Source organism: Numida meleagris, chromosome 17 (assembly GCF_002078875.1).
Source record: "Numida meleagris isolate 19003 breed g44 Domestic line chromosome 17, NumMel1.0, whole genome shotgun sequence".
NCBI classification, from domain to species: domain Eukaryota; kingdom Metazoa; phylum Chordata; class Aves; order Galliformes; family Numididae; genus Numida; species Numida meleagris.
In genome coordinates, this window is record NC_034425.1 from 8,408,325 (window position 1) to 8,432,027 (window position 23,703).

The 23,703-nt window shown below is 45.7% G+C and overlaps 1 protein-coding gene across 8 annotated transcripts in view; it reads right to left on the reverse strand.

Annotated features, from left to right (window-relative positions):
• The window catches only part of NOG (noggin), a 91,434-nt gene that overhangs the window by 21,112 nt on the left and 46,619 nt on the right, over window positions 1-23,703 (reverse strand). For 3 of the 8 annotated variants that reach the window (XR_002443821.1, XR_002443816.1, XR_002443817.1), the window contains one exon: window positions 18,332-18,403. The exons of 1 other annotated variant lie outside the window; for it this stretch is intronic. The gene's annotated coding sequence lies outside the window, so the exon portion shown is untranslated. Of the gene's footprint in view, window positions 1-13,141; window positions 17,988-18,331; window positions 18,404-19,620; window positions 19,706-20,113; window positions 20,181-23,703 lie in introns of those variants that run through there. 4 more of the 8 variants (XR_002443823.1, XR_002443824.1, XR_002443819.1 and 1 more) reach the window with 4 other exon arrangements.

Here is a 23,703-nt window from a genome sequence, read left to right on the forward strand (position 1 = left end):
CTGCCTCTGAGCTTCCCAGCTCCGGCACAGGGCAACCCCAGTGTGGAGCACGGGGGCTGCTGGGCTCAGAGCAGCCCCGACCTGCGTGGTGCTGAGGGAGGCCACAGCCAGCGTCTTCGTCCTCTGGACACAGGAGCACACGGCACGTTCTGCCCATAGCCAAGGGTCTGGGCACCACGGAGATGGACGCGGCTCAGCAGCCTAAATAAAGGCAGCGGCCTCCACATTCTGCCAGCAAGGGGAATCCTATTCCCAAGACAGACTGGAGCCACATCATTGCATAATGTTTTAGAAAGCACATCACCTCCTGGAACTCCCACGGCACGGCCCTCACCACAGGGCATATTTGGGTGAGTGGTGTGAATATGGCCCTTCTTCACCATTTCCTTTCCATATTAGTCACATTTAGTCCTGCTCCGCTTTCCGCCTCTGGAAGCCTAGCATAAGCTCTGCATCTGGTCAGGGGAGAAAGCAAGCAAAGCATTTTCTGTAGGCAAGAATCCACAGCTCAAAACCACCTAATAATACGTCTCAGTTCTTCCTGACTTGGTACTGTCTGCATGGGAGAGGCCAAGGTTTGGAACAGAAAGAAGGAATTGGCCGGGACAAAAGTGCATTGGCAGAGCTCTGTGGAGGCACTCACGCAAATCCTGCCCACACTACATCTGGATCCATCCAGGGCTTTCATGATCACTGGATTTGCCAATCTTATTTTTTTTTTTTTTTCTTTTTCAAAAGCAAACAATCAATAAAGGGAGAGAAAAAAATGAAGCAACTGCTTGGCCCCAAGTTTGTTGCTACTCAGGAGCTTCCCGCATTGTGCTAAGGGAAGGCAAAGCAGGAAGTGTGCTCTTTTGGGGCCCAGTTCGCACCCAGCTCTTGGCCTCAGCAGCATCTGTTCTGTAGGGGAGGCTCGGAGGCTTAGATGTGGCCAGTGAGCTCTTAAAGCTGCTTGGGAAGAACAAGCATTGCTCAGGGGGAGCTGGCGGGGAAGCAGCCCGTTTCTGTGCATTTCACTGCTAAGAGTCCTTCAGGACCCAGGCTGGAAGATAAAGCTGTTGTGCATGCAGGGAAGCCCTCTGAACATCAGCAGCGGTGAGGCAGCTTGCAGCCTGGCAAGGGGAACACCTCCACCTGGGCCTGCACGCCTAGAACTTGCTTCCCCTTGCTAACTTCACATCCTTCTGGAGTGAAGGCTTTATGTGACGGAATTAACCCAGAGACCAACTTATGAACCACCTGTGTCATTGGAGCCTTTCTTATTATCTGAAGGCAGGTTTTTGTGTTTCTTCCTTCACCTTGACATCCCGGATCTACATCAGCTACCTGCCTCCTGACAAAGATATACAAGAACTTTTTTGGTGAAGGTGAAGATAGCACCTGGTGGAACAAGGAATTCAGCAACACCAAATACGTCCAATGTATTCTATAAAGAAACATTTCCCATCCTTTAGCACTGCTGCCAACTGTTTGTCATCATTTAACGTCGGTGGAAAGAGCCTCCTTTTCACAAGGCATCATCAGTTTGTCTTCATGGGAACGAGACATTGCAATAAGAAATCCTCTGAGGGTTATCTCTTCTGTGCAAATTACTAATTTAGGGTTAAGATCCAGAACCATCCCTGAGGCACGGAGACTGCCTGAAGCAGAGGTAGAGATTCTGGAAGGAGCAACTAAACACCTCATTAACTGAGTTTCATACCAGTTAGTCGGAGTGACTGAATATTTCCAACACAATTGAAACTGTGGTTCTCTGAATTAATGTTATTTTTAATAAAAGGAGGCGTTAAGTTGCCTTCTTGGTGTGCATTGTGGAATGTTTCTCACTTCCCTCCCAGACAGACACGGCTGCATTTGAGTGATATTTGGGAGGCACTTGGAGAAGAAATGTGCTATATAAAATTAGAGATTATGCCAAACCTCAGCGTTGGATTAATACATCTGTGTGAACGTAGAGGATGAAAAGCCACCTTCCATTTGATGGCAAGGTGTCAAATTCCATCTTAGTGTAAACTGATGCAGGCAGTTCATTATAACAAAGTTCTACTGACAAAGAATCTGACCTTGGTCCATTTGCCTGCATTGAAGCAACGCAGCCCCTAGGTCTGAACGTTTCAAAACTTTGTACTAAAATTGACAGCTTTGCTTTTTGGGGCCTTTTATAAAATGGGTCTTTTTCTAGCAATAATCAATTCCCATACAAACGTACTGCAACAAATGGTAGTAGAGAAAAGTCACCAAGCAGAAGGTGTTTTATAAATCACAGAATTTTAAGAGTAAGATTTTTTTCAGGTGAACGTTCTGTACGCCCACCTGAAACTGCAAAGCGAGCACCTACCATTACTTAAAGAAAGAATGAGTTTCTCTTCCATGCTAAGGAATTAATTTCAGTTCTGTCAAACTCCAAATGTATCCCTCCCACGGTTCTGTAAATGGCACATTGTGGAAACTCACTCTGTAGTGCATGAAATTGGGACGCTGCAGTCCAGCAGCATCGATTCTCCTTTGATTAAGAAAGAACTGAGCATTGCAGTAGCGCTAATATCTCACGCCAGATCCCCACTGCTACAGAGGACACGGCTGACACAGCCTTCTGCAAACAGAGCTGTGGGACCATTTTCAAAGTGGTTTCAGTGTCTCACTGGGAGATTTTTGCTGGCTAAATTAGCAAAGTTCAGAGCATACATTAGGTCTGTGACTCCAGTTAATGAGCCCTTTGTTTTATTAGATGAATGGGTAAGGAGGCTCCTTTTGGAATACGCTTTTTCCCAGCAGAGTAAAATATCCACCACTGAAAACAGCCATAGGCGATCCATTATTTTTTATATTACCCGTGTAAGTTGCCCCTCACAAATAACGAACACTCAAAACTAAGCACTGCTTAGAAGAATAAACGACTAACCAGATTTTATCAGTACACAAGCTAAATTCAATGATTTATGAAGAAATCTTGGTCCCGTCTAATGGAATTTTCCCAAAATAAATTCATGTAAACAACTTGCCACAAAGAGGCAGTCAGTGCTGGTTGGTATGTGTAAACAGCTTTAACAGTTGAGAATATAATCTCCTTGACTGCTGGGCAGTCTGGGGAGATTCATGCAGAGTCTCCGTTCAGAAAACCACCCTTGGCTCTGATCCTCCTGACATCATAATGCCGCCCATTGCCGTCGCTTTGAGCGAGTGCTACTATCATCATCGATGGGTAGAATGCTTCTGCCTCTCAAAGCCAAGACATTCATTTTTACAGTCCTCATCAGACTCTCACACTGCTATTCATAGGTAGGACTAGCGGGAGGAGGTGAGAGAAATGAAAAAAATTCCAACTCCTGAATAAATGTATCGCAGTGTATTCAGCCTGCAGCGGTGCACTATCAATTCCTTTCAGCCCCATTAACGTGTCGCAGCCACTCTTAGCGTGCTTCCACGGGAGCCTCTCTTTGCGTGGTCTGTAACTGCAAGGTGATGTCAGAGCTGATAAATTATCTCACTGATGTTAATTAGTCCTGTTAGGAGATAACATTGAGAGCAATGCCTGAAACAAATCTTTGCGAGCGGCTTAAGCGACTTGGACTGGATCCCAAACAACCCAAAGCTCAGTTCTTTCAAATTGAACAGAACCATTTTCAAAGTTTGCATCATCATCAAAAATATTTTCCTTCTCAGTCTTAATTTGTCCTTAAAAGTAGCACATCACAGTCAGCATCAGTTCTGTTGGGGTAAGCAGGCAGGCTGGCTGAGTACCACAACTGCAACAGATATTTGGCTTTTCCTAATAACTGTTAGCAAACAGAGCATCATGAGCAGTTTCTTGGGGATGATAGCTGCAGAACAGCATGTTCTACTGCTCCGAGGAAGAAGAAATCCTGCACAACACAACACATTTCACAGACACTAATAAGTACATTTTTAGGCTTGTAGAACTCTCGAGGCTTTTCACAGCTAGTATTTCTGCATTAGCCTGATTTCCCAGCATGTCTGCTAGACAGATGAAGACTGATGTTTTTTAAAAGGGACCGGTGATTTTGCGTGCCTGTTCTGGGCTCCCTGACTTGAGCCAGCCCTAAGAACAGCCCGATAGTTTGAGGATTTCCAAAAATCAGCTCCTTCGAGGTGTCTCAGCATAACACCTCATCAGTCTCTCCCCAGCTCCAGCCAGTGGCAGAAACCCTCCCCAAACACGCCTCGCTGCTGAAGTCACAGCTGGAGCTGCACGAGGTGCCTGCTTACAGACGCGGGGGATTCCATCTGCGCTGTGACCAACGCTGCTGCTGGGCAGCTGCTGGCAGCGACCTCGGCCAGGAGGTGACTGAAGTGGTTCCTTCGCCTCTTGCTGTATAACTCCGAGTTTAGATCGGTGTGGCTGAGGTCAGTATTTACTGCCACTGCCTCAGGTGGCCGCCCGATCTGCTTGCTCTCGTGTAAGGCGTGAGCTCTTCTGGAATAGAACTGCTCGACTATTGAAATTGTTTCAATTTGTAGGTTGATTTGGTTAAAACAAAAGGAAGTATCTTCAGCCCCTTGAAATACAGGGTATTCTCTGTGCATGGTTTTTACATTAGAAAAGTTTCACTTCCAAATAAGAACAGAATATTTTAACTCAATCATTGGCACAGAAATAATACCAGTATCAGATAATGGAGACTTCCTAGGAAAGATATACCTGATGTCAGACAGCCTCGTAAGCAGGCCGGCAGCCAGTTCTAATGGAAAAACAGCCTGTGAAGAATTCCCAGCATATTATATTCCCAGGCCTTTCAGAAGCTAATCAAAAAACAGAAGCTATGTCTTCAGCAGATATAGAGTAACACCCTTGCTGAAACGCACCAGCTCAGGACCTGGCCCGCAGCACGTGTTTCAGATGTTCAGCTACACTTGACCCCAGCTCTCTTCTCACCCACCTAGCTTTCATCAGGTGTGACAGCGCTTGAAGCCAAGAAGCGCAGGGCAGTGTGAATGAAAAGGGAAGTCGGGACACATCAGAATGATGGCGATTTACAATGACTCAATGAGGAGTAAGGCAAGGGAGGAGTCACAGTACTGTGCCTTGTACATAACGTGCACGTACCAGCTTGAATCCTGCAGCTCAGAGAAGTCCAAATAGAGGGGGACCACGCAGTCCTCAGCTGCAAGGCATGCAGTGAATACATGGAATTACTGCAGATATGTTTAAAGCATTCTGTGCAAACATGGATTAATCTAGAAAAGAAGTTAATGAAGCATGAAATGTGAGAGGTATTTCTGTAGCATCTGGGCTATAGAGAACTGTAACGGTGATCACTTTGAAGCCACCTCTTGAGAAGCACTTTCCCCAGTCTCCTTTTAATAAAGCATTATTTGAGGTCATGTATATGGAGGCATTGTATGCTGTAGAGCACTGCTGATGAACAGTAGCTTAGTTTACCAATACAACTGCCTCAGGCCTCTTATGGACTATTTGCCAATCTAGTCTTGGAAAATTAAGTTTATGATTAGCTTTATGCACAGTAAATAGCAGTAGATCTCCAAACCGTGTGGGATGCTATTTCCACACATAATGGGTTTTCGGTGTTGGGCAGCACCATGGTTAGCACACCGGACAGGAAGGCAGGATGTAGTGATGCTCACAGTTCTCAGCTAATCAGCTGAAGTGTAAACTCAAAACTTGGCATAGTATAGCAATATTAAAAGTTTATACATGATACTTCTAGAATTCTTGAATTGCATCCTTATTCTCTATGTTTCATCAGAAATCCTTTTGGAGAAATCACCCTTTTTATCCTTTCAGTGGCCACCCCTGCAGCCCCTCCCTCTGCCAATAGCCTCAGTGACTGCTGAGCAAACGACGAACTGAGCCCTTAGGGTGTTAGTTCTGGAATTAGCTCATGCTGCTTGGTGTGTTAACCCGATTATGTTTGACATCTGAGGTCAGCAAGATCATTGGAAACGTCCCATTGCTGATCTTCTGAGAAGTGTCCCTGATGGCTGGCTGTTCAACTGCCCATGAGAGATGGCAGAGTCAGATGGAAACCGTCCTGCACACCTGGTCTCCGTGCCTGCTGCTTTGTACAATTGCTTCTCACCTGTACACATGAAGTGTCTTGCTTTGTCTAATGATTGGAATGGCACCAAAAACTCTACTAATGGCTATAAATTCAAGAACTTGGACTATTGATTGGATCTAGTGAGAAGATCAAAGCTTCTCCAAGTTTTATTTAGGTAGCTGGGTATAGTAATGCCACTGAAACGAGGGAGAGCAGTCTAGTATGGGAAAATTAATAGGAAATGGCATATGTTCCTTTTTTGCATAAGTAGCTTTTATTATATATCCTTCTTTTACAAGAACGAACTTATTTCTATATCAATGCTACTGTACTAGGGCTATTTAGACCAAACCTTAAGACACCACGAAGTGTTCACTTTCATTTCAACCCAACTAGTAGAGCAGCCACGAGGAACTCCAGAATAATGAAGCTATTTTGAAAGTCTTAACATGCAACAGAAAATTCACGGAATGTTATTCCCCTCCAGTTTGCTTCCTGATGTGCGAGTCCTCAGGGGAAGCTTGGGTCACGTTATTAGGGAGCCTGCTTTGGCAGGGGTTGGACTTGGTGATCTCTGGAGGTCCCTTACAGCGCCTACAGTTCTGTGATTGTGCGATTCTGTGTTATCAAGCTTTTTTCCCCACAAGTAGAAGAGCTTTTCAGAATGAAAGCAGAGGTTCTTGTGCATCCGCATGAGACAGGACTCGGGGCTCTACGCATGGCACCAAGGTCCAGTAACACGAGATCTACCAATGCTGTATTGATTTCAGCTGGGTGGCGGTGGTTTACACCAGGCAGGGCGGTCCCTGGGCTGTCTGGGAAGCACGGGCCTCGATTCTGCCCAGCACCCACCGCAGGTCTGTGCTGGTGCTCCTAGAGCACGGGCTGTGCGCAGGGACACTGCTCGTGGAGATGAAGGCAGCAAGGCTCCGCGTCCTGCTGCAGCCCGCACAGCGCCAGGAGCGCCCGGCGCGGGCGGTGACAGCCGGCCACAGAGTGTCGCTGTTACCCCAAACTTTGGAGCCGGTCCCTTCCTCCCATAGCGTCGGGCAGATGCGAGCAACAACTGCCCCTTTAAAAAGAAAAATATATGCATTTATCTGGTATCATCTCTTTGGCTTTCCTTTAAAACGCCCAACTTTTTCTCCCGTCCTCCCCTCCTCTTTTCTCTTGGGAACCAGGATTCCTAAGCTCAGCTTGGAACCAAAGTTCAGATTTTTTGGCAGCGCAAAGGGACTCAAATGAGAGCTAAATTAAACCTTTTCAAAACTTCCCTAGCCGGCTGGGTAGCAGACAAGAGGCGCATTCCAGGGCCGTGTGGGAGATCTGAGCACTGAGGCAGACAGCAGAGGCAGAGGTGATGCTTTCGGCTGCCACGGAGGTGCCGGTCCGTCTGCGCTCGCCCAGTCGCAGCCCGCGTCGGGGTCAGTGCTACTGTCCCCACAAAAGTAAATCCCTTCCTGACATCCTCCTGGCCAGGCATGGCACTTTGTTGATCCCAAGAAGGCCGGCGCAGCACGGAGCGGCGTGCTGGGATTGCGGTGTTTAGCACCACAGAGGTTTGGCCCAGATGACAGTGAGCGGAAGCAGGAGAGCTTTCCAGTACGGCTGCAGTTTGTGTCTGGGGACAACACAAGGCCGCACAGAAGAACCCAACAGAAGCGGACTGCCCATATCCTTCCCTGATGTTCTGTTAAGGTCTGTTCAGAGTGCATACAGAAGACAAAGGGAAGGTTTCCCGTTGGGTTTATGGACAATGACATCCTCTTGCCATTTCTTTCGGGGCCTTTTTAAAGCAGCTTTGAAGTGGGGCTGAGAAGCACCTCCACCAGACGTGGGGTTTGAAGAAAAACAGGAAAAAATCCTGTCCCTAGCACTGCGCTGAGCTTCTGTTCGGCACAGAAAACATAGAAAACACATAGAAAACTTCAGTTTTGGGGAATTTTACATTTTGTTGCAATTTTGTAACAGCAGAATATTTATTTGGAAAAAATAGGAAGCAATGATTTTTCTAAGCCTTAAACCAAGATTTTTCCCCAAGATGAGATAAACAGACCCATTTCACCCTTTACCCCAATCATTTTGTACAAACTTGTGCTCTGAAGTGATTTTTCCAACACTGGAATGGAAACGTTTGATACAAGGTCTGCTGTCATTGTACACTATACCAAAGGAGACTGTCTATTCTATTTTCATTTTCTAAATGCTTTTCTATGGACACTGAGGAAGAGTCACCACTCCTGGTCCCTAAGCACAGGCCAGACGAGCATCCAAAGGCTTTAGGGAGCCGAGTTTCAGAGCAGGCAGAGGTACTGAACTAGGACTCGTTGGGTCTTTGATTCTATGGCAACATCACAATCTCTGCAAAACTGTATGGTTTGTTCCCAGAACCATAAATCCAGCCTGGCATCACTGGAAACTCAGTGCTGGGGAGCTTGGTTTAATTTCAGATTTACTGCTGTAACCAAAACTGAACAAAATCAGCCCAAGCCTGAGCCTCCTACCTGAACCTGTGACTTGTGGAGTGAAAGCTGCCTGCATTTTCTGGTACTGACACATTCCTACCGGATCAGAAACATCTCAATCATTAATGTCTTGGCTTTCAGTAAAACTGGAGCTAGAGCTGCTGCTCGAGACAAAATCCTGAGTCAGTCTGTTGGCAGATGATGAAGGAATAATGCAGTATACCAGTTTTTGTCGAATTATCTCATGTCCTCATGTAAATGAAAGATTGCAGTGTCAGGCAGTGACTGAGCCATCCCTTCTGTCAACATGAATTTCTACCGTATGATTCAGTATTTTCCTGATGGTTCCTAACAAAGTCAAGAAGGGCCAAAAAACATGCCAAAATAATGGCTGACCTCCAGCCCCATGGAAATGTTGTCCCTCATCTGTAAGGATTAAGATTCCATCCACTGCTGGGCCATAAAGCAAGTAGAAATGGATTTACTTATTTGACTCAATTAATCTAACAAGTCTTATTACTAAAGTCGCAGTCAACTCCACTTGTCATCACTGACATCTTAACTCTTGGGGTATGCAAAAACTAAATAGGCACTGGAGCCTCATCAGTAGGTCCCAAAGTACTGAGAGCCAAGATGCTTGCTGGTCAAAACTGACACCTCACTGCTTTGTCTTAAGGCCACCTAAAATTTTAAGCTACAATTTAAAATCCAGATGTTTGAATCTTACTGCATTTAAAGTAGACAATGGAACTGTCTGCTGTATAATGTATCTACGAAGTTTATACCTTCCACTGGAAAAAGAACTGGCCAACCTCTTAAGATAAGAATCTAATTATATGTTTAAAATGACATTTAGAGGCCTCAGTACTTTTCACATTTGCTCTCAGATCTTGAGCTGGCATCTGTTTCTCCTTTTAGTTAAGAAACTGAAAGACTATTTACATATTCTTAGGAGTATATCTCCAATTAAATCTTTTTCTGAACTGCACTCTCAACATCTCATATTAAGTTTCTTGGCAGACAGCTATCTTTTTCTTTAAGAGATTTATTTGTTCAGTTGGATAGGCTTTTTCGTCCTTTGCCTGGGCATTTGGAGTCTTCAGCTTCACCATCTTGTAATTAGAAAAATGAGCCTGCTCAGAAGTTTGAGAGCTCTGCTCCAAAATTTATCCACCTTTTTAGTGACATGCCTTCATCTAGCAATCGCCTAACACAGTCTGCATCAGAATAAATTTCATCAGGGATTTAGCAATTAACATTATTGTCAAAGACCAACATCCAAAACATGAGACCAGATCACTGAATGATGAATAAGACTTCTACATGTATCATTCAAAGAGAAGAGGAGGTGGGTGGGGAAGAGAAGAGCAACACGGGGGAAATACAGATCTCCTGAGGACTTTCCGAGGTTGTGACACAGTCCTTTTATAAACAATTCCTTCTTTCCAACAGAAGCGTGAGCACTTGTTTCTACCCCCAAGCTGTAGGTAGGTGTGTCAGCATAGACAAAGTGATTACATTAGATATCAGCTCACCAGCATAGAACCGTTTGGGCAAGAGCAGGAAGCAGATGGCAGAGGACCTCAGACTCCTCACAAGAGACCCCGCCAGCACCCCCTGAGGAACAGAGCAGGGCGGATTCCTCCCCTCGTGGCACTGCTGCTCACATCAGAGCAAGCAATGCTCGCTGCCTCCATCCTCAGTGGCACCGCTGCGCAGCTCAGTGACCCCTGAGTTATTCCTGTGTGCAGCACTGGAATCCAGTTAACCAGAAATAGATATTCAGGATTTAGTATCTAAACTTAAGATTAGTAAATAGGAGCAGACTTTGGTCTGCTAGATCTGAATTGCATTTCCTTGTTATAGTAAATGTTAAGTCCAAACCTAGTGTGAGTGACATGCTGCTGGTGCCCAGCCTAGCTGTCGATACAACACCCAAGCACTGTCTGTGCTGGCAGGAACGCATGGGCTCAGGTGTGCACCCTACAGAGCTGTGCTCGCTTTGTGTGGGGCCACCAGGGCTCCACAGAGACATCCTCAGGCCTGAGTTCACCATTCATTTTAAATAAGGAGTTGGAAAGCTGCGCTGTGATGCAGCACATCAGTGGGCCACCCTAAAGCACCGGCAGCGTGAGGGTGAGAGATCAGTGCCTCCTCTCTTCCTCACTGTGCTGATTTCAGGGCAATGCCCCACACTGGGAAGCAGAGGAAGCACTGGTCACCAGGGCAGGTGCACCCAGGGACGGGACGGGCTGTGGTTTGCAGGCAGTGATAACCTGCAGCACGTCCCGCCTGCGGTTCGCCATGTCATTGGCGTGACTCCACGCAACTGCAGCCCTGTGTCCATGCGGGTGTATATTATTCTACCCAAATTAAAGCTTTTGAAATAGGAGCTTATTGCTTTTCATAACTTCAGTTAAATGATTCCTCTCTCATGTTAGTGCTTCAATAAACATTTCTCATGTTAAATTTTACTTCAGATCTTTCCTTGCCAGTTTTAGGCTCAGAACTGATATATTGGAATAATCCTCTTCGTTTTAAGTCCCATGGACACCGTGCTGTTCACATGATGTCATTCTGTGTATATTCCTTCATTTACTACTGGTGAGTCATTATCATCGTAGCTAATAGAAAGAGGATTATCTCTTTATTAAACCAAAGGCATGGCATGCTGTTGGTAGTGCCGTGCCTCCTTGATTTTTAACCCTTTCAGTCACATGAGTCGGGGCTCTTCAGCGTGGGCTGCACTCAGCAGCAGGACACAGCTGCTGCTACAGCTCGTGACCAAGTGGTCAGGGAAATGAAGCTGCACTTTGCCACCATCACAGAGCTCGTGTGGCCTCGGGTAATGCTGCCTGGAACCAAAGTGGCACAAAGTGTCTCAGTCTCTGCGAGTCTGGATCTTAGTCTCTGACACTTTTTTTTTTAATTTAATTCATAAAATTAATCTTTATCTCAAGAGCAGCGCTGTGATTGTTCACGGAGGCACCAGCAGCACTCATAATAAGGCTTGGTTTAACATGAATGAGGTGATCAGCACTGTGACAAACAGACAGGAGGGCGGTGGAAGATGTACAAATGTGACCATATGGCTGAGGAAGGCCAATATTATCACAATAATCTTTTCTGGGGAGCAGCTCTCATGCAACACAAGCTGTTTTTCAGACAGCTCACCAACTGGAAAGATGAAAAATGTCTGCATTTAACACAGAACTGGCCAGAAACATGAATTTCTTTTTTATAGGTATTTTCAATACTTAAAACGTTTTAATTCTAAGTGGAAATAATGGATTTTTCCTGGGAATCAAGATTCCTGAGGTTTCCAAGATTCAGAATCACCCATCACTATTTGTCAACAAGGTAAAACCAGTTCCATTACCATAATGGAGAAACACCGAAGTATCATGCCCACGGCCACTATGTGTTACTGAACATCTATCCCCACAGCCTTTGTAGAAAAAGTAAGATCTAACAATTAATAAAAATTATAAATTTGAAACAGTATCTCATCTTGAGGAAATCTCCCCTCAACAAAGCTGAGATGCTCCTTTTTCTTTCTCATGGAAAATTTTGCCAAAGCGATGCCCTCCCCGGAGAAGCATTTCGATGTTAGTGAAACTGCATTTATCAGCACAAAACTGCTCTGTCAAAAAAAAAATTTCAAAGAGCTCTCTAATTTAAACAGTGATTGCTGCTGTGATAGAAAGAAAAGCTGTCCATTTGCACCGCTGCAAGAAAAATGATTCCAGAAAGCAGCTCCTAGAACTGTGATATCTCTTTACAGCAATCTGAAAGTCTCCGTGAGTGGCTGGTAAGAAAGCATTACAGCAGCCTGCCATCAATCGTGGCTCTCTCTGTTTTAAAGCAAAAGATGCCAAGTCAGCCAGCACCTAAGAGGAAACAGCAGCGGCGGGCAGGCTGCACAAGATTGAATGAAATCTTACTGGCGCATTTCCTTCTCTTATCTACCCTGTCACCCATTATCAGACAGAGGATTATAATAAAGAACACAAGGTTGAAACACAATTATCCACAGACGCATTTGAGGACTCCCAAATCTGCTAATGTTACTAACAAGTGGAGTTACCCTCTGCAGCACACTTCAGAACTCCAGACGAAGGCTTAACTGCTAATGAAACTGAAATCTCAGCTCCAGAGATAAATTCCAAGCTTCTTGTGGCTTAAACCTGGAAGACAATACATCACGGAAACTTTTAAGGATTATCTAAAGAACAAATAATGTTGGTAAGTTGCCATAATGAAATCTTGATTTCATGTCTGAGGGGTCTAAGAAGCCAACGCGTTGCCAGTGGAATTACTGCTAGTGTTTTTGTGATGGCATGTCAAAATCCACCATTGAAATGCTGTGGCGGTGGCATCCGAACCAGAGTATTCATTCCTTCAGCAGGATGGAGCAAGCTTCCAGATTCACAATTCCAGCAGTATTTTAGTGACCGGAATCAATCAATCCCGTGCTGAGAAAGTAAACAGCTTTAAAGATGCGTGTCCTCGATGCGATGCCGCTCAGGTAACGAGGAGCTGGGAAATCCAGGTTTGCAGCTTGCTTTTGTAACAGATTTCCTCTGTGACTATGGAAAGGCCTTTCCTCATACAGAAAACATACATTTTAAAATGATATTGAAGTTATTTTATTATCATATTTTTTAGTGTTTTGACACTAGTAAGAGGTGCTTATTTTGGAATAAGAATGCCTTTTCTGTTAAATAGATGCATGCCAAATCAAAAGTGCATATGCTAAGTAGGAAAGAGTGGGGGAAACAAGGCATTCTTATTCCAAAAGAATTATCCAGACAGATCTGAAATGGGATAACTACAGTGGCACAGACAAGCTTTGAGTCAGGCAGACAAGCTGTATGAGACACCTTGGGCCCAGGCCACAAAATACCTCGAGGATTAGGGTCCAGACCTTGAACTTGACTTGATACTCCTGGAAAGCTGGGGCAGAGACCAGAGGACAATTTGGTATTCTCATTGCAGCCGTTGCTGAGGAAGTGCATTACAGACAATGTGATCAACAACAAAGTCTCTGTCCTTCAGCACTCCATCTGTACAATAGGTACACGCAACGGGGATAATGCATACTGTACATATAACCACATGTTATGAAAGCTTTTTGTCAGCCATTTCCATTTAGGTTGGAGATACCTACAGATTGAATAAGAAGCTTTATGCCTTACAGGGACGTTTGCAATAAATAGAAATGTACTGTTAATAAACTAACTTCACAGATGCTTTGTTTTCTTTCACAGATCAACTGTACCGTACTGAAGAAACACCACACTTAACCATGACTGCGTAAAGCAGCCACGAGGAGCTATTTCTCTACCCCTTATTTCAAACACAAGTGTAGAGATTTGTGTGAACGTTACGAAATGTGTAAGCTGGTGTTCTGCCACACTTCCATGCAGGCTTACCCAGACCGGAGGCACTCCCCACTAGAGGGGGAAGAAGAGCAACTGCTTTGGCTGAACTCATGAAACATAACAAAATCAAAACCACAGTCAGGAGAGTAACATACAATTCTAAATGGAACTTGAAAACTTGAGAAGTCATTTAAGGGAACCACATTAAATGCTAAAATGTTTAATGGGACCCATGTGTCTCAGGCAGAGAAAGAGAGTGAGAGAAATGTAACAGAGGAAATCAAGGAGACAATATGTCTGTGCAACTTGTTCTAATTAGGGGCACAGTGCTGGTGAGGATCATTCATTATAATTTAGTTAAATCTTTAGCATGGCAAAGGCACCTCTGTATGGTGGTATAAAACAAAAGACCCCCAGTCGTAAACCAAGTTAAGGCCCATAGAACAGAGGTTAATTTCAGTCATTTGTGAATGCTGAAGGCAGTACATCACATGAATGCCAGCACTTCTTTATTACCGCGGAGTTGTGCTCCAGCTAGCAGATGTCTGCAAATTTGGCATGTGGGGGGTGGTACTGGGAGGGCAGTGCCGCATTGTCTCCAACTTGTCTGTCGCTTAGCTGAGCAGATCTGTCTGTTTCTTTTAGCAGGGGTGGGAAAGGAGTTCAAAGAAAGAATCGAAACAATCCATCCATCCAAGCTCTGGAATATCTGAACTGAACCCAAATATCACCAAGCACTTCCCAATCTCTGCTTTGAAACAAGAGAACAGACGATGATTTGCAGCAGTTTGGGATGATTTACTCACACACAGCATGTGTAACACTTACTGCAGCGTTATTTTAAAACTTACAAAGCATCCATCCGAAGGCAGAGCGGGGTCAGGTTCAGGTTTGTGACAGCAGCGTGCGTGGCCGCGCAGCAGAGCTGCAGCAACAGCTTCAGTTGCATTTCCTCAGTGCAAATTAAGGGCACAGTGGACCCAACTCACGTTGCATGTGCCATTGTGTATTTTAGGAGTAATTCTACTTAAATGCGGGTCAGATTCTTAGCTGGTGTAAAGCAGCTGAGCTGCCTGCATTCCAGTGCAGATAAACTAATTCACACCAGCTGAACACCGGCCCAGAGGAATTACATTGCTGTAAATCCAGTGCGAGATCAGAACGGAGTTAGCCTGGGTTAGCACTGGTGGAACTGAGAACAGAATTTAACCCACAACATTTTGACACCGTTCCAAATATTCGTAAAACCCATATTAATTTTGAGTGTAAATGTGCCAAATTCACCCTGGTGTCATACAGAGTCCAAAAAAATTACACCCTAGGGATAAATTTGGCTCTGCATATTTAATCTAAGTACACGGCATCATCCCAGCAAGGAAAGCAAATGAGCAATAAACATAAGTTTGCTGTTGGATGTTGTCTCCTTGCTCCTCAGCTTTCTAGTACATTTTGTTTTTGGAGCTTATTTAAACGAGCAGTTTATGGTTTGATCAAGTTCTAAACAGGAAACCTAAAGGGTTTATAAAACATTGAGTGTTCTCATTACAACTGACCTAAAAATCTCCAAAGTGGCAATCTTCATTTCTATTATACCTGCTGTTGCTGTGACGGGAATGTTTTCTAGTGGTTAACGCAGACGTCAGGGAGTCAGGTCTAACTCTCAGCTTTGCCACTGGCTTGTTGTGTGGGCTTGGGGGAATCATTTAAGTTCTCTGTGCTTGAGTTTACTTATATGGTGTGGGACAATTAATGATCGCCAAAGGGCTTTGGGTTCCTCAGATGAAAACAGAAGAGTTAGTGTTCAGAAGTATGACAGGAATGCCCTCCCCTTTTCTATGTGACATTAGGGTAACACTCTAATCAAATTACACCATAAAATAGCCATAATAAACATTACAGTACCATAAAAACAACAATATTACTACTAAGACATAAAGATAATAATACTGAGTTATTTATAAAGCTGCTCATTACGATGTTGCCAAGCACCTTAAACAAATCAGAGTGCATCTGGGACCCAAGCTGCTTTTGATGCAAGTGGAACTTCACCGAATTCCTGGGAATCCATGCTCCGGCAATGCCAAGCACTGTGACACTACTCAAGTCTCAAGGAACTCTTTCACAAGAAGAGTTCTGGCCACTTACACAGCTTCTTTTTAGATACAAGCAGTACCGATTACAAAGGATACCGAAAAGAAGAGATTGGAAACCTAATGCATTTCCTTTTCTTGACTCTAGAGCGCCGACCTTTTGAAATACGGTTTGTGGGTGGTGCTCTTCATGTCTTCTCTTTCAAATGCACTGAGTATTTTTTTTCTTGCATTTGTCTCATTGCGACATGGCGAGGCCCCTTTTTGTAGATGCAGAAGAATGGCAGAAAAGGGGAAGAATCAAGGTTACCAGCTCACAACATAGGTCTCAGCAATTCCACTCTTTCCCAGCTCCTCCCAGTACAGGTTACCAGCTCGACCTGGCAGCACCTGGCCAGGAGAGGAAGCCCAGGACAAAGTCACGGTACCAGCGGGGGGGAACCAGGTGCACATTAAGAGGGCTGAGAAAGCCTGGGTTTGTGTTGCATCTGCCTCTGACTTATTGCAGGCTCTTGGACAAGTCACAGCATAGTCTATTTTAAACTAATTCTGCCTCCATGTGTCTTTGAAAGAGGGATTATGAGGGTTGATGTTTGCAGATTATTTCAGTGATGAACACCACTATGTGTTATGTTACTTTCCTGCTAGTGACTACCATCTAAATACTTCATATTGCTGTAACTCAAAGTGTCTGCATTTCCTTTGTCTCAGGAAAAACAATATGTAACTTGACTATTTTACTTTTTAAGACATAATGAAAACAATGGCATTGTCTTTTTTAAGAATTATTCTGTACCTTGTATCTTACATTGCCTATGCTGTGTTACTGGGATGGTTAGATACTGATCCCAGATTCATCTACAAGTATATCCGGACCAAGATGTTCCCAAGATGTTCCCTTGCTTGCTGTTCAAGCTGGAAAGCAGATCAGTTCCAGCTGGAAATTACCAAACTTGGGTTGACTTGACAAAGTAACTTGAGTACTATGAATCATCCAAGCCTCTAATGTAGGGGACAAACTAGGTGGTACCACCAGGAAGAGCATCGCTGATGATAACAAGAAATACCAGGAACTAGAACCAGATGATTCATAGCTACCCATTAACACAGCGCAGAAATGACATAAAACCTGTCTGAAATAAATACAAAGATTCTGATGCTCCCTTTCCCAAGCGAGGTGAATATGCATTACACATTTTTAAGCCTAGTTCAGTAGGTGAGGGATCAGTGGTTCAGCAGATGAGTTCCATTTCCAGCTTTCTTGTCAGGCTACTGCATAAGTCATTCCCTTTGTCTCTTAAAAAGAACTCTCCTATTTATTTAGATTGCAAGTTGAACATCAACATGGCTATGTTTCAGACAACAGTGGAAAGAACAGGACTAGCATTAGTGGCCTACTCTTTTTATCTCTACGCTATCATAGAAAAGGAAGCAAACAGTAAAGCCGCCAGAACAACACTTGTCAGGTTTCCAAGCGTTTGAGTTAACTAGGCCAGCTGCTCCCCGAGGGATGAGGGGCTGGAAGTGACACTAAGGCCAGCGGGCTCAGCCTCGGCCAGCCATGGCCCCGGCCCCAGCACCTGTGCAAGGCGAGTGGGGCAGGCCACGGCCAGCAGGATGCAAGCACACTTTAAACTCTATATTCTGTAATTTACAAAAAATAATCACGTTTTTGGAACTGTATTTTTAAAACAATCCTTTGCTGAAGTGGAAAAGGAAAAAAAAAAAATCCTGGCTCCTTTATACTGGCTCCTGTGATAAAAGGTATGCTCCGGTCACTGGCCTCTGAACTGGCTGCAGGGCTTCCTGCACAGCTCCTGCCAAGCAGGCAGGTCCAGATGTGATAACCACGCGAGTACAATTTGTTAGCACGATCACTACACCAGCTATTTGCAGAAAAATCCCCTAGCTCTAGATAGTTTACAAATAACTTGACTGGCAAATGGGAAGATTTATTAGAACTATTACCTGGTAGTTGAGTGTAACAGTCTGGTTTAGTCTGGTTCCTCAACTGGGTAGACCCAGATTCTGGTCCAGAAAGAAAGAAAAATGTCAAGGGGAGGGATGACATGTCCTAAACTAAACTGATGTGAATAAAGACAATAATGGCTCAACGTAAGAAATTTAACATTCACAACTGCTTGAGTGGGAGGATCTGCACCACCCAGGAACAAATGCTATGTTTTCCGATGTACAAAAGGACATAAGTAACATTTTCCATCTTGGCTGCTCACAGTGAGATACTCAGTCAGTGTTCAAAGTGACCCAGTTTCCAAAATATCTCAGAGGACACGCATCTTCATGGAAATCACAGGAATCCCTAAAAAACAGGTCACTTCCAATTCTGACGCCCAGCGATAGTGAGCGCTTACCTGCAGGTGTTGGCCTCTGGAGCTGGACGTGCAAGCACAGAGCGCAGGTTCCCAGTCTCACCTTCTGTGATGCTGGAGAGTATGTGAAAAAAAAATGGTGTGGTCAACCTAAGTTTCTGCCCAGGTAAACACCATACATATTAGTAAGAACTTGCTCTCTCACGGTGTTTGGAGACACTTTACAAGCATGTATGGAAACGGAGGTGCAAGGCAATGTTATGATTTAACCATTTTTAGACAGTCTGAAAGTACCAGCATTGGACAAAGAGCTTCAGCTACTCATCATGTGCTCAACCCAGAGACAGCTGACACTGTCATCATCCCATCAGCCTACACGATCTTCTGACCAGCATCATTTTGGGGCTGATAGTGTAAAGCTGAACTGTTAACCACTGGGTAAGACACCAGGGTTCCATCTGTCAGTTACAAGTATCAACAAGATTTTAAATCCAGAGCAGACCGCACTGTCTATGGGACAGCCACTGCTGTTGGGTGCCAAGGCATCAATTCGGCCGGATGGCCCAGAAGGACATGCAAGCTTTCTGCATGTGAAGCAAGGCTGTGTGATGTGTACTGAGAAGAAGGGAGAGTCAAAAGTGCCAGCTCTGACTCTGCTGAGGACTCGCTGTGTGAGCCGAGGCAATGCTACTCTATCATTCTTTTTGTTCCCGGTAGACTGACTGATTCTCCCGTTGAAATCCAAGGGAGCCTGAAAGCATTTAACTGCCTCACAAAGATATGTCATGCGATCTAACATTCTGAGCACAGAACTGGGAGCCAGGAGCTTTTAATGGTGCCTGTAGGGATTGGAGCCAAATCACTTAACCTCTTTGCTTCTCAGCTTCTCATCCATAAAAAGAAAACTATGCTTGTGTTGCTGGCTGGGGTTTTATGAGAGTTAATTCATAGACCTGTATGGAAAATGATTCCTCCTCTGGTACAGAAATATAAACTTTTTATTTTAAAAACCAAAAAAGAAGAGAATAATTTCACCAGAACCTAAGAGTTTGTAAACAGAAGCTTAAAATTTTGGCTGAATTGCTCTTGAGGGAAATGCATTTCCCCTGAAAAGCAGATCTCCATTGTGAAAAAAGTGGACTTTTTTGGAAAGTCGATTTTCCACTGAAAAACAGATTTTGACAAAATATTTCTGATCAGCCCTAACATAAGCGAGCCATTTTGCGCTTCCAAAGTGCTGCGCTTGCAAAATGCTTCGCAATCCTCCCATTGACAGCACACCCCGTGCCAAATAGTTGTATTCCCCTTAGCACAGTGAAATCATCAAGTACTTGCGGCTGATTTGCATCGTTTTTAATTTGTTTGAACAAGCCGGGCCAGATCCTCAGCTGGAGTCAATTAGCAGGAAAGCCGAGGGCACAACGCTGCCTTGCACCACGCGAAGCGCGGCCCCGTGCTGGGCGGGGCACGGCCGCTAGAGGGCGCCGGCGGCTGCGCGGGGTGCCCGCGTCCCCCGTGTCCCCCCGTCCCCCCCGTGTCCCCCCGTCACAAGGGGCCTTTGTGGTCCGGGAGCCCCGGTCCCCGTGCAGCCGCAGCGCCCGCTGCTCCCCGCTGCTCGCCGGCCCTGGAGGGTCGTGCTGCTGAGCTGCTAAGCTGTCAAAAAGTTTCAAACTGCTCCAAGGAGAGGAGCCAATAGAGCTGCTGAAAAACCTCATTCTGTAAGGGACTTTTTTTTTTTTTTTTTTTCTTCCCAAAACTGTGCATGTGTTTGTGAGCCAAGCCCGGAGCGCCAGAGAGGCTGGGAGCGCGGCTCCCTGCGCACACCTCGCGGCTGCGCGCGGTGCACGGAGCTGGGCCGTCTCTTCCCACCTCGCTGAGCTCAGCTGACGGCTGCGCAGCCGCTTCGGTCACTGGCTGCCTCACAGAACAAACCGCTACGTGCTCGGGGCTGGCTTGCCAGGCTCTAGCTCACGACGGTAAGTCACTCACACGCGCTTATTCCCATTGAAGTTAATAGGAGAGTATTAGCCCGGCATGAACGCAAATGGGATGACTGATGTAATGAATCGCTGATGTGAGTAAGGCGGTCACGATCCAGCCTCTAATTACGAGATGCCTGGCTACTTGGGAAGAAAAGAAACGAGGTTTGTCAGGTCAGGAGGGAACGGCTGTTTAGTTTCATTGCATTTCGGGGTCTAGCAAAGAAGACAGAAAGATTTTGCCAAAGTCTTCCAGGAGTATGACACTGAGTGTTGGCTGATAGCGATGGGGATACGACAACCAAAGAAAGCTGCCTGACAGAACTGCAGCCCTGCCCAGGTGAGGCGCATCTCTCAGCGAAGGACTTCCTGCTAAAGGCTAGAAATCAGCAAATAAATATATTTTTCCCCCTTGCAACATTTTTCTACTGCTTTTATTCCAGCTCAGGCTCAGCGTATAGGCTTTGTATTTAAATTTGCAAGTTAGCTCTCAGCTTTTCATATAGATTCTCAAATTCTTGTGACGATCTGTTTGGCTGGGCCTGTAACCACTGAAGCCAAGCACAGCGTGGCTGGGTGTTACGAGCTGGCCGCACTGCTGAAAGGCAAACCAGAGTCTGTGCTCTGCGCTGCTGACACACTGAGCTCGGGGAGAAACCAGCAGCCCAAGATGGAGGGCCGCAGGCTCTGTCTGCCAGCAGCTCACCTCCGGGGCCGCGGCCTCCCAGGCGCTGGAGTCGTGCCATGCTGTGGGCCGGGGCCTTTCCTCGTGCCGCTCCATCGGCGCAGTGTGCGAGCAGCGGTGACTTGCCTCAGTGACGGCAACACGGGGAACGCTCCAGGAATGGCTTCGCTCCGCCAAGACGCGGGTGTTTGCTCACACCCACTTGGGGCGACTCTCCTCGCTTTGCCTCACACATGGCACGCTGCTGAGGTTGTTGGGCGTCACGCTTCCAAGCCCAAACCGGCAACAACGGCCATTCCCTCCTCCCGAAGATGGGGTGGTGTCGAGCGCGGAGATCCTTGGACAGACGTGACCGCAGGCATGCAGAGCATCCCTGACGTGAGAGAGGGGCAGGCCGTGCCGGAGGCCTGCGGGACACCAGCGGCGAGCCCAGCACAAGCCGAGCGGAATGTGGATGTGGTGCGCGCGGCCGTGGCTGGCTGTCACTCCTCCTTGCCACTTCAGGAGCCTGGCACGAGGCAGCCACCACTAGGGCTCATTTGAATAATTCCCACAGACATTCCAGATGTTGACCACATGGCCTGCCTTTAAAAATAAGGGGGGAGGGGTGAAAAAGGGCGAAGTGTGTTTTTTCTTCAGCGTCCATATTTATTTTCTACACAGATGTTTGTAGTCATACAGAGTAAATAAGCATAATTCAGCCTTCTTTTTTTTTTTTTTTTCATAAGTGCTCAATATGATTCGCATTTATGGAACCTATGTAAAAGTCACCTAACAGAGCTGAGCCGCAGACTGCTGACACATAATAAAGGGCGATGCACTCTTTTTCGGGACAAGAAAATCTTAACGTAACCACGCTGCTCTAAAACACCAACACAGCCACTGCTGCTGGGCTCGCTCCCCCTCACGCTGCGGACCGGACCCTGCCTGCACTGCCCTGGTGTGCCCGGCCAGGCCTGCTCCCTGCACAGCCTGGAGCCAGCAGCACGGCCCGGCCCAGCTGAGGTGGCCGGGGAGGTCTCTGGGCTGCCCCTGGCGCTGGGGCAGGTCTCCAGTGCTGCTGCTGCCAGGGGCACCGCACTCAGCTCAAATACAAGAGAGAGGTTCTTCTCTGCGTGCTCCCTTCATGCCGAGTTCTCTTTTTTCCTCCCTAATTCAAGATTTTTGGAAGTGAAACATGCAAGCTAATATAAAAAGTTTAAGACTGTAGAGCAAAAATCATTTCTTTCCAGACTGCAATACTGCATTTTAACCTGGAGAGGGTGGAATGGAATATGACAATGTAACTGAGTGTCACCTCCCAAGAAGTGCTGTCTCTCCAGCAGTTACAGAACAGGATCCCCCAAACGCTCTCTTCAGTAACGTACGAATCCTGCTTGTATTTCTGTCCCTCTTTCACATACCAGCAGGGCCACAAAAATGTTTTGGCTCGGGAGGATTAGCTTTCAAGGGAAACCTGCTTTCTCCCTAGCAGAGACTGAGCAGCTGATAGAAGTAGAGGCAGGGACCAACATAAGCACAACACCGGCATCATTAGCTGCCTCACTCCTCAAGCTGCCAGTGTAACTTCAATGCTGAGATGTGGTGGCCAGGTGCATGAAGGTGGAGGAGGATGGAGGCCACCAGGCAGGCCAGGCTGTGTTACCCCAGGGGTAAATTTTATGGTCACATTCATCCTTTTAGGCTCCGACGTTAGCAGCTAGTGCCCAGCACTATCAGCAACAACACAATATTTTGACTAAAAAAATATCTCTGTTTTATCAAAAGTACAACATGTTCTTGATCGGTTAGAAAAGACCTACTTTAAGCTCTCATCTCATTCTTCTCTTATTCTTAATTCATGTGCTTTGGAAGAAAAACAGTTAAGACGATGCTGCTGAGTTTTGGATTGTTCATCCTCGCTAGCCTTAGAAAAAGTAGCACTTGGGCTGCTCATGCGGTCCTTCTCAATCTTGCTGAGCATAGTAAAAAAGCAATGCTATTACTCATTGTAACTGAGAGAGTCCTTTTCTATACAGCAACTTCAACCACAACTTCCCTAAAGACATTTTAATAGGAGGAAACTACAAAACACAACCGAGACCGCAAGTTCTGTCAGAATACTAGGGAAGTAAAGGTCATAACAGAAGTGATTTTTAAAGTATGTGAATCATAGACCCAAGGTCTTTCCATGAATCATAACAAAAATGTGAAGAGTGGTATGGTATATTTCACACACATACACACACACAAAGATATCTGCATGGCGGTCATTTCTGCTGTTTTATACGATGAGCAAGATGTCTCAGGTCTGAACGCACTAAGGCAAAAGAGGAAAGAACTCCCCATGTGCTCGGTGAGACACACTCAGCTCGGAGCAGTATGGCTAAGGGAGGAAACGGGAAGACAGGTTTTTCTCTAGAACACCAGGTATTCTCTACCGTTTCCAACCCAAACCATTCTATGGTTCTCTGATAATTCTATCATTTATCATAGAATGCAACCTGGGGAGATGCAGTCGGGTCTGGAAAACACCATGTGATCAACATAAGAGTAGACACACTGGAATGAAACACTTCAGAAATACAGATGGAGCTAAGTACAGTTTAGTGCTTTTTTCACTTAACACTGAACAACATATAAATTAACCTATTCCAAGCTTCTCAGCCTGGGTTGGAAGCGTATCTGATACGAGCTGGAGAGAGTCATAGATCTCCTGCAGGAAATTTCTGGTATTCTCAGCTCTCAAAAGATGCCTCTGGTAAAGCCTG